We start from the raw sequence: 12,205 nt of genomic DNA on the forward strand, positions 1-12,205 counted from the left end.
TCGCTTCGAAAAAAAGTCCATATTTTATTTTGAACTAAGTAAAGCTGGTCTATGACAGAAAAACGCTTTCTCTAGTCTCCACTTGGAACAACTGTTTACTTGTGAGCAATTGTGATTCGCAGCAGACTGCTTGGGCTACTGATTAGGACCTTGGTGAAGATGTGACTGGCAGAACTCGAGGAACGTGCGCCTCTATTTATATCACTGATTGACAGGAAGTGGTGACGTCACAAGCACACCGGATGTCCTTGATGCAATATGATCAGCATCACGTGGTGTGCTGCTCAGTCGTGACGTAACAATCAGTTTCGAGGCAGGGTTGGGTGTATTTGCCCTCGGGCCAACTTGCCAGAACGCCCTCGGCACCAGACTGCTGAGAAAAAGGACGACAAACTGGACACCCCGTTGTAGTGGTTTCACCATGGCCCATCCCGTCCACATGATGCCACTGGCAGCTGGGATCTGGCCGAGATGAGGCCTGCTCAGTACCATAACTGTAATTTCTTGGCTTGGTGGAAGAGAGTGATCTGTCTGGGTCGCCCTTGTGTGTTTCTTTATTTTCTGATGACGTATGGAGACCAACATTCTCTTCATTCTGTGCATCTTGGCTATATGTCGACAGCTGTACTTCATCCTTAGCAATTTATTCACGTCTTTCTTCTTGTTTTCCATTTTCTTTTTTGGAGCTTGACGCATGGATTCCAATAATTTGTATGCATAGTAGAGCATGGAAACCAATGGGATGACCTTATCCTTAATGACTAACACCCAGTACATGAACCGCCAGTTAGACTGTGTGCTATCATTGTTGCTGTTGGTGTTGTTTGTGTGATCATCTACATTTTCGTTGGTAGGCAACATATTCGATTCCTGTTTCACCAGTCGCTTCGAAAAAAAGTCCATATTTTATTTTGAACTAAGTAAAGCTGGTCTATGACAGAAAAACGCTTTCTCTAGTCTCCACTTGGAACAACTGTTTACTTGTGAGCAATTGTGATTCGCAGCAGACTGCTTGGGCTACTGATTAGGACCTTGGTGAAGATGTGACTGGCAGAACTCGAGGAACGTGCGCCTCTATTTATATCACTGATTGACAGGAAGTGGTGACGTCACAAGCACACCGGATGTCCTTGATGCAATATGATCAGCATCACTTGGTGTGCTGCTCAGTCGTGACGTAACAATCAGTTTCGAGGCAGGGTTGGGTGTATTTGCCCTCGGGCCAACTTGCCAGAACGCCCTCGGCACCAGCCTGCTGAGAAAAAGGACGACAAACTGGACACCCCGTTGTAGTGGTTTCACCATGGCCCATCCCGTCCACATGATGCCACTGGCAGCTGGGATCTGGCCGACATGAGGCCTGCTCAGTACCATAACTGTAATTTCTTGGCTTGGTGGAAGAGAGTGATCTGTCTGGGTCGCCCTTGTGTGTTTCTTTATTTTCTGATGACGTATGGAGACCAACATTCTCTTCATTCTGTGCATCTTGGCTATATGTCGACAGCTGTACTTCATCCATAGCAATTTATTCACGTCTTTCTTCTTGTTTTCAATTTTCTTTTTTGGAGCTTGACGCATGGATTCCAATAATTTGTATGCATTGTAGAGCATGGAAACCAAAGGGATGACCTTATCCTTAATGACTAACACCCAGTACATGAACCGCGAGTTAGACTGTGTGCTATCATTGTTGCTGTTGGTGTTGTTTGTGTGATCATTTACATTTTCGTTGGTAGGCAACATATTCGATTCCTGTTTCACCAGTCGCTTCGAAAAAAAGTCCATATTTTATTTTGAACTAAGTAAAGCTGGTCTATGACAGAAAAACGCTTTCTCTAGTCTCCAATTGAAACAACTGTTTACTTGTGAGCAATTGTGATTCGCAGCAGACTCCTTGGGCTACTGATTAGGACCTTGGTGAAGATGTGACTGGCAGAACTCGAGGAACGTGCGCCTCTATTTATATCACTGATTGACAGGAAGTGGTGACGTCACAAGCACATCTGATGTCCTTGATGCAATATGATCTGCATCACGTGGTGTGCTGCTCAGTCGTGACGTAACAATCAGTTTCGAGGCAGGGTTGGGTGTATTTGCCCTCGGGCCAACTTGCCAGAACGCCCTCGGCACCAGCCTGCTGAGAAAAAGGACGACAAACTGGACACCCCGTTGTAGTGGTTTCACCATGGCCCATCCCGTCCACATGATGCCACTGGCAGCTGGCATCTGTCCGACATGAGGCCTGTTCAGTACCATAACTGTAATTTCTTGGCTTGGTGGAAGAGAGTGATCTGTCTGGGTCGCCCTTGTGTGTTTCTTTATTTTCTGATGACGTATGGAGACCAACATTCTTTTCATTCTGTGCATCTTGGCTATATGTCGACAGCTGTACTTCATCCTTAGCAATTTATTCACGTCTTTCTTCTTGTTTTCAATTTTCTCTTTTGGAGCTTGACGCATGGATTCCAATAATTTGTATGCATTGTAGAGCATGGAAACCAATGGGATGACCTTATCCTTAATGACTATCACCCAGTACATGAACCGCGAGTTAGACTGTGTGCTATCATTGTTGCTGTTGGTGTTGTTTGTGTGATCGTCTACATTTTCGTTGGTAGGCAACATATTCGATTCCTGTTTCACCAGTCGCTTCGAAAAAAAGTCCATATTTTATTTTGAACTAAGTAAAGCTGGTCTATGACAGAACAACGCTTTCTCCAGTCTCCACTTGGAACAACTTGTTTACTTGTGAGCAATTGTGATTCGCAACAGACTGCTTGGGCTACTGATTAGGACCTTGCTGAAGATGTTACTGGCAGAACTCGAGGAAAGTGCGCCTCTATTTATATCAATGATTGACAGGAAGTGGTGACGTCACAAGCACACCTGATGTCCTTGATGCAATATGATCAGCATCACGTGGTGTGCTGCTCAGTCGTGACGTAACAATCAGTTTCGAGGCAGGGTTGGGTGTATTTTCCCTCGGGCCAACTTGCCAGAACGCCCTCGACACCAGCCTGCTGAGAAAAAGGACGACAAACTGGACACCCCGTTGTAGTGGTTTCACCATGGCCCATCCCGTCCACATGATGCCACTGGCAGCTGGGATCTGGCCGACATGAGGCCTGCTCAGTACCATAACTGTAATTTCTTGGCTTGGTGGAAGAGAGTGATCTGTCTGGGTCGCCCTTGTGTGTTTCTTTATTTTCTGATGACGTATGGAGACCAACATTCTCTTCATTCTGTGCATCTTGGCTATATGTCGACAGCTGTACTTCATCCTTTGCAATTCATTCACGTCTTTCTTCTTGTTTTCAAATTTCTTTTTTGGAGCTTGACGCATGGATTCCAATAATTTGTATGCATTGTAGAGCATGGAAACCAATGGGATGACCTTATCCTTAATGACTAACAGCCAGTACATGAACCGCGAGTTAGACTGTGTGCTATCATTGTTGCTGTTGGTGTTGTTTGTGTGATCGTCTATATTTTCGTTGGTAGGCAACATATTCGATTCCTGTTTCACCAGTCGCTTCGAAAAAAAGTCCATATTTTATTTTGAACTAAGTAAAGCTGGTCTATGACAGAAAAAACGCTTTCTCCAGTCTCCACTTGGAACAACTTGTTTACTTGTGAGCAATTCTGATTCGCAGCAGACTGCTTGGGCTACTGATTAGGACCTTGGTGAAGATGTGACTGGCAGAACTCGAGGAACGTGCGCCTCTATTTATATCAATGATTGACAGGAAGTGGTGACGTCACAAGTACACCTGATGTCCTTGATGCAATATGATCAGCATCACGTGGTGTGCTGCTCAGTCGTGACGTAACAATCAGTTTCGAGGCAGGGTTGGGTGTATTTGCCCTCGGGCCAACTTGCCAGAACGCCCTCGGCACCAGCCTGCTGAGAAAAAGGACGACAAACTGGACACCCCGTTGTAGTGGTTTCACCATGGCCCATCCCGTCCACATGATGCGACTGGCAGCTGGGATCTGGCCGACATGAGGCCTGCTCAGTACCATAACTGTAATTTCTTGGCTTGGTGGAAGAGAGTGATCTGTCTGGGTCGCCCTTGTGTTTCTTTATTTTCTGATGACGTATGGAGACCAACATTCTCTTCATTCTGTGCATCTTGGCTATATGTCGACAGCTGTACTTCATCCTTAGCAATTTATTCACGTCTTTCTCCTTGTTTTCAATTTTCTTTTTTGGAGCTTGACGCATGGATTCCAATAATTTGTATGCATTGTAGAGCATGGAAACCAATGGGATGACCTTATCCTTAATTACTAACAGCCAGTACATGAACCGCGAGTTAGACTGTGTGCTATCATTGTTGCTGTTGGTGTTGTTTGTGTGATCGTCTACATTTTCGTTGGTAGGCAAATATTCGATTCCTGTTTCACCAGTCGCTTCGAAAAAAAGTCCATATTTTATTTTGAACTAAGTAAAGCTGGTCTATGACAGAAAAACGCTTTCTCCAGTATCCACTTGGAACAACTTGTTTACTTGTGAGCAATTGTGATTCGCAGCAGACTGCTTGGGCTACTGATTAGGACCTTGGTGAAGATGTGACTTACAGAACGCGATGAACGTGCGCCTCTATTTATATCACTGATTGACAGGAAGTGGTGACGTCACAAGCACACCTGATGTTCTTGATGCAATATGATCAGCATCACGTGGTGTGCTGCTCAGTTGTGACGTAACAATAAGTTTCGAGGCAGGGTTGGGTGTATTTGCCCTCGGGCCAACTTGCCAGAACGCCCTCGGCACCAGCCTGCTGAGAAAAAGAGACGACAAACTGGACACCCTGTTGTAGTGGTTTCACCATGGCCCATCCCGTCCACATGATGCCACTGGCAGCTGGGATCTGGCCGACATGAGGCCTGCTCAGTACCATATATGTAATTTCTTGGCTTGGTGGAAGAGAGTGATCTGTCTGGGTCGCCCTTGTGTGTTTCTTTATTTTCTGATGACGTATGGAGACCAACATTCTTTTCATTCTGTGCATCTTGGCTATATGTCGACAGCTGTACTTCATCCTTAGCAATTTATTCACGTCTTTCTTCTTGTTTTCAATTTTCTCTTTTGGAGCTTGACGCATGGATTCCAATAATTTGTATGCATTGTAGAGCATGGAAACCAATGGGATGACCTTATCCTTAATGACTATCACCCAGTACATGAACCGCGAGTTAGACTGTGTGCTATCATTGTTGCTGTTGGTGTTGTTTGTGTGATCGTCTACATTTTCGTTGGTAGGCAACATATTCTATTCCTGTTTCACCAGTCGCTTCGAAAAAAAGTCCATATTTTATTTTGAACTAAGTAAAGCTGGTCTATGACAGAACAACGCTTTCTCCAGTCTCCACTTGGAACAACTTGTTTACTTGTGAGCAATTGTGATTCGCAACAGACTGCTTGGGCTACTGATTAGGACCTTGCTGAAGATGTTACTGGCAGAACTCGAGGAAAGTGCGCCTCTATTTATATCAATGATTGACAGGAAGTGGTGACGTCACAAGCACACCTGATGTCCTTGATGCAATATGATCAGCATCACGTGGTGTGCTGCTCAGTCGTGACGTAACAATCAGTTTCGAGGCAGGGTTGGGTGTATTTTCCCTCGGGCCAACTTGCCAGAACGCCCTCGACACCAGCCTGCTGAGAAAAAGGACGACAAACTGGACACCCCGTTGTAGTGGTTTCACCATGGCCCATCCCGTCCACATGATGCCACTGGCAGCTGGGATCTGGCCGACATGAGGCCTGCTCAGTACCATAACTGTAATTTCTTGGCTTGGTGGAAGAGAGTGATCTGTCTGGGTCGCCCTTGTGTGTTTCTTTATTTTCTGATGACGTATGGAGACCAACATTCTCTTCATTCTGTGCATCTTGGCTATATGTCGACAGCTGTACTTCATCCTTTGCAATTCATTCACGTCTTTCTTCTTGTTTTCAAATTTCTTTTTTGGAGCTTGACGCATGGATTCCAATAATTTGTATGCATTGTAGAGCATGGAAACCAATGGGATGACCTTATCCTTAATGACTAACAGCCAGTACATGAACCGCGAGTTAGACTGTGTGCTATCATTGTTGCTGTTGGTGTTGTTTGTGTGATCGTCTATATTTTCGTTGGTAGGCAACATATTCGATTCCTGTTTCACCAGTCGCTTCGAAAAAAAGTCCATATTTTATTTTGAACTAAGTAAAGCTGGTCTATGACAGAAAAAAACGCTTTCTCCAGTCTCCACTTGGAACAACTTGTTTACTTGTGAGCAATTCTGATTCGCAGCAGACTGCTTGGGCTACTGATTAGGACCTTGGTGAAGATGTGACTGGCAGAACTCGAGGAACGTGCGCCTCTATTTATATCAATGATTGACAGGAAGTGGTGACGTCACAAGTACACCTGATGTCCTTGATGCAATATGATCAGCATCACGTGGTGTGCTGCTCAGTCGTGACGTAACAATCAGTTTCGAGGCAGGGTTGGGTGTATTTGCCCTCGGGCCAACTTGCCAGAACGCCCTCGGCACCAGCCTGCTGAGAAAAAGGACGACAAACTGGACACCCCGTTGTAGTGGTTTCACCATGGCCCATCCCGTCCACATGATGCGACTGGCAGCTGGGATCTGGCCGACATGAGGCCTGCTCAGTACCATAACTGTAATTTCTTGGCTTGGTGGAAGAGAGTGATCTGTCTGGGTCGCCCTTGTGTGTTTCTTTATTTTCTGATGACGTATGGAGACCAACATTCTCTTCATTCTGTGCATCTTGGCTATATGTCGACAGCTGTACTTCATCCTTAGCAATTTATTCACGTCTTTCTCCTTGTTTTCAATTTTCTTTTTTGGAGCTTGACGCATGGATTCCAATAATTTGTATGCATTGTAGAGCATGGAAACCAATGGGATGACCTTATCCTTAATTACTAACAGCCAGTACATGAACCGCGAGTTAGACTGTGTGCTATCATTGTTGCTGTTGGTGTTGTTTGTGTGATCGTCTACATTTTCGTTGGTAGGCAAATATTCGATTCCTGTTTCACCAGTCGCTTCGAAAAAAAGTCCATATTTTATTTTGAACTAAGTAAAGCTGGTCTATGACAGAAAAACGCTTTCTCCAGTATCCACTTGGAACAACTTGTTTACTTGTGAGCAATTGTGATTCGCAGCAGACTGCTTGGGCTACTGATTAGGACCTTGGTGAAGATGTGACTTACAGAACGCGATGAACGTGCACCTCTATTTATATCACTGATTGACAGGAAGTGGTGACGTCACAAGCACACCTGATGTTCTTGATGCAATATGATCAGCATCACGTGGTGTGCTGCTCAGTTGTGACGTAACAATAAGTTTCGAGGCAGGGTTGGGTGTATTTGCCCTCGGGCCAACTTGCCAGAACGCCCTCGGCACCAGCCTGCTGAGAAAAAGAGACGACAAACTGGACACCCTGTTGTAGTGGTTTCACCATGGCCCATCCCGTCCACATGATGCCACTGGCAGCTGGGATCTGGCCGACATGAGGCCTGCTCAGTACCATATATGTAATTTCTTGGCTTGGTGGAAGAGAGTGATCTGTCTGGGTCGCCCTTGTGTGTTTCTTTATTTTCTGATGACGTATGGAGACCAACATCCTCCTCATTCTGTGCATCTTGGCTATATGTCGACAGCTGTACTTCATCCTTAGCAATGTATTCACGTCTTTCTTCTTGTTTTCCAATTTCTTTTTTGGTGCTTGACGCATGAATTCCAATAATTTGTATGCATTGTAGAGCATGGAAACCAATGGGATGACCTTATCCTTAATGACTAACACCCAGTACATGAACCGCGAGTTAGACTGTGTGCTATCATTGTTGCTGTTGGTGTTGTTTGTGTGATCATCTACATTTTCGTTGGTAGGCAACATATTCGATTCCTGTTTCACCAGTCGCTTCGAAAAAAAGTCCATATTTTATTTTGAACTAAGTAAAGCTGGTCTATGACAGAAAAACGCTTTCTCCAGTCTCCACTTGGAACAACTGTTTACTTGTGAGCAATTGTGATTCGCAGCAGTCTGCTTGGGCTACTGATTAGGACCTTGGTGAAGATGTGACTGGCAGAACTCGAGGAACGTGCACCTCTATTTATATCACTGATTGACAGGAAGTGGTGACGTCACAAGCACATCTGATGTCCTTGATGCAATATGATCTGCATCACGTGGTGTGCTGCTTAGTCGTGACGTAACAATCAGTTTCGAGGCAGGGTTGGGTGTATTTGCCCTCGGGCCAACTTGCCAGAACGCCCTCGGCACCAGCCTGCTGAGAAAAAGGACGACAAACTGGACACCCCGTTGTAGTGGTTTCACCATGGCCCATCCCGTCCACATGATGCCACTGGCAGCTGTGATCTGTCCGACATGAGGCCTGTTCAGTACCATAACTGTAATTTCTTGGCTTGGTGGAAGAGAGTGATCTGTCTGGGTCGCCCTTGTGTGTTTCTTTATTTTCTGATGACGTATGGAGACCAACATTCTCTTCATTCTGTGCATCTTGGCTATATGTCGACAGCTGTACTTCATCCTTAGCAATTTATTCACGTCTTTCTTCTTGTTTTCAATTTTCTCTTTTGGAGCTTGACGCATGGATTCCAATAATTTGTATGCATTGTAGAGCATGGAAACCAATGGGATGACCTTATCCTTAATGACTATCACCCAGTACATGAACCGCGAGTTAGACTGTGTGCTATCATTGTTGCTGTTGGTGTTGTTTGTGTGATCGTCTACATTTTCGTTGGTAGGCAACATATTCGATTCCTGTTTCACTAGTCGCTTCGAAAAAAAGTCCATATTTTATTTTGAACTAAGTAAAGCTGGTCTATGACAGAACAACGCTTTCTCCAGTCTCCACTTGGAACAACTTGTTTACTTGTGAGCAATTGTGATTCGCAACAGACTGCTTGGGCTACTGATTAGGACCTTGGTGAAGATGTTACTGGCAGAACTCGAGGAACGTGCGCCTCTATTTATATCAATGATTGACAGGAAGTGGTGACGTCACAAGCACACCTGATGTCCTTGATGCAATATGATCAGCATCACGTGGTGTGCTGCTCAGTCCTGACGTAACAATCAGTTTCGAGGCAGGGTTGGGTGTATTTTCCCTCGGGCCAACTTGCCAGAACGCCCTCGGCACCAGCCTGCTGAGAAAAAGGACGACAAACTGGACACCCCGTTGTAGTGGTTTCACCATGGCCCATCCCGTCCACATGATGCCACTGGCAGCTGGGATCTGGCCGACATGAGGCCTGCTCAGTACCATAACTGTAATTTCTTGGCTTGGTGGAAGAGAGTGATCTGTCTGGGTCGCCCTTGTGTGTTTCTTTATTTTCTGATGACGTATGGAGACCAACATTCTCTTCATTCTGTGCATCTTGGCTATATGTCGACAGCTGTACTTCATCCTTAGCAATTTATTCACGTCTTTCTCCTTGTTTTCAATTTTCTTTTTTGGAGCTTGACGCATAGATTCCAATAATTTGTATGCATTGTAGAGCATGGAAACCAATGGGATGACCTTATCCTTAATTACTAACAGCCAGTACATGAACCGCGAGTTAGACTGTGTGCTATCATTGTTGCTGTTGGTGTTGTTTGTGTGATCGTCTACATTTTCGTTAGTAGGGAAATATTCGATTCCTGTTTCACCAGTCGCTTCGAAAAAAAGTCCATATTTTATTTTGAACTAAGTAAAGCTGGTCTATGACAGAAAAACGCTTTCTCCAGTATCCACTTGGAACAACTTGTTTACTTGTGAGCAATTGTGATTCGCAGCAGACTGCTTGGGCTACTGATTAGGACCTTGGTGAAGATGTGACTTACAGAACGCGATGAACGTGCGCCTCTATTTATATCACTGATTGACAGGAAGTGGTGACGTCACAAACACACCTGATGTTCTTGATGCAATATGATCAGCATCACGTGGTGTGCTGCTCAGTTGTGACGTAACAATAAGTTTCGAGGCAGGGTTGGGTGTATTTGCCCTCGGGCCAACTTGCCAGAACGCCCTCGGCACCAGCCAGCTGAGAAAAAGAGACGACAAACTGGACACCCTGTTGTAGTGGTTTCACCATGGCCCATCCCGTCCACATGATGCCACTGGCAGCTGGGATCTGGCCGACATGAGGCCTGCTCAGTACCATATATGTAATTTCTTGGCTTGGTGGAAGAGAGTGATCTGTCTGGGTCGCCCTTGTGTGTTTCTTTATTTTATGATGACGTATGGAGACCAACATCCTCCTCATTCTGTGCATCTTGGCTATATGTCGACAGCTGTACTTCATCCTTAGCAATTTATTCACGTCTTTCTTCTTGTTTTCCAATTTCTTTTTTGGTGCTTGACGCATGAATTCCAATAATTTGTATGCATTGTAGAGCATGGAAACCAATGGGATGACCTTATCCTTAATGACTAACACCCAGTACATGAACCGCGAGTTAGACTGTGTGCTATCATTGTTGCTGTTGGTGTTGTTTGTGTGATCATCTACATTTTCGTTGGTAGGCAACATATTCGATTCCTGTTTCACCAGTCGCTTCGAAAAAAAGTCCATATTTTATTTTGAACTAAGTAAAGCTGGTCTATGACAGAAAAACGCTTTCTCCAGTCTCCACTTGGAACAACTGTTTACTTGTGAGCAATTGTGATTCGCAGCAGTCTGCTTGGGCTACTGATTAGGACCTTGGTGAAGATGTGACTGGCAGAACGCGAGGAAAGTGCGCCTCTATTTATATCACTGATTGACAGGAAGTGGTGAAGTCACAAGCACACCTGATGTTCTTGATGCAATATGATCAGCATCACGTGGTGTGCTGCTCAGTCGTGACGTAACAATAAGTTTCGAGGCAGGGTTGGGTGTATTTGCCCTGGGGCCAACTTGCCAGAACGCCCTCGGCACCAGCCTGCTGAGAAAAAGGACGACAAACTGGACACCCCGTTGTAGTGGTTTCACCATGGCCCATCCCGTCCACATGATGCCACTGGCAGCTGGGATCTGGCCGACATGAGGCCTGCTCAGTACCATATCTGTAATTTGTTGGCTTGGTGGAAGAGAGTGATCTGTCTGGGTCGCCCTTGTGTGTTTCTTTATTTTCTGATGACGTATGGAGACCAACATCCTCTTCATTCTGTGCATCTTGGCTATATGTCGACAGCTGTACTTCATCCTTAGCAATTTATTCACGTCTTTTTCTTGTTTTCCAATTTCTTTTTTGGAGTTTTACGCATGGATTCCAATAATTTGTATGCATTGTAGAGCATGGAAACCAATGGGATGACCTTATCCTTAATGACTAACACCCAGTAAATGAACCGCGAGTTAGACTGTGTGCTATCATCGTTGCTGTTTGTGTTGTTTGTGTGATCATCTACATTTTCGTTGGTAGGCAACATATTCGATTCCTGTTTCACCAGTCGCTTTGAAAAGAAGTCCATATTTTATTTTGAACTAAGTAAAGCTGGTCTATGACAGAAAAACGCTTTCTCCAGTCTCCACTTGGAACAACTGTTTACTTGTGAGCAATTGTGATTCGCAGCAGACTGCTTGGGCTACTGATTAGGACCTTGGTGAAGATGTGACTGGCAGAACTCGAGGAACGTGCGCCTCTATTTATATCACTGATTGACAGGAAGTGGTGACGTCACAAGCACACCTGATGTCCTTGATGCAATATGATCAGCATCACGTGGTGTGCTGCTCAATCGTGACGTAACGATCAGTTTCGAGGCAGGGTTGGGTGTATTTGCCCTCGGGCCAACTTGCCAGAACGCCCTCGGCACCAGCCTGATGAGAAAAAGGACGACAAACTTCACACCCCGTTGTAGTGGTTTCACCATGGCCCATCCCGTCCACATGATGCCACTGGCAGCTGGGATCTGGACGACATGAGGCATGCTCAGTACCATATCTGTAATTTCTTGGCTTGGTGGAAGAGAGTGATCTGTCTGGGTCGCCCTTGTGTGTTTCTTTATTTTCTGATGACGTATGGAGACCAACATCCTCTTCATTCTGTGCATCTTGGCTATATGTCGACAGCTGTACTTCATCCTTAGCAATTTATTCACGTCTTTCTTCTTGTTTTCCAATTTCTTTTTTGGAGCTTGTCGCATGGATTCCAATAATTTGTATGCATTGTAGAGCATTG

The sequence above is a fragment of the Petromyzon marinus genome, chromosome 79 (assembly GCF_048934315.1).
Source record: "Petromyzon marinus isolate PM22_M1 ecotype Great Lakes invasive population chromosome 79, UKy_Petmar_22M1.pri1.0, whole genome shotgun sequence".
Classification (NCBI taxonomy): domain Eukaryota; kingdom Metazoa; phylum Chordata; class Hyperoartia; order Petromyzontiformes; family Petromyzontidae; genus Petromyzon; species Petromyzon marinus.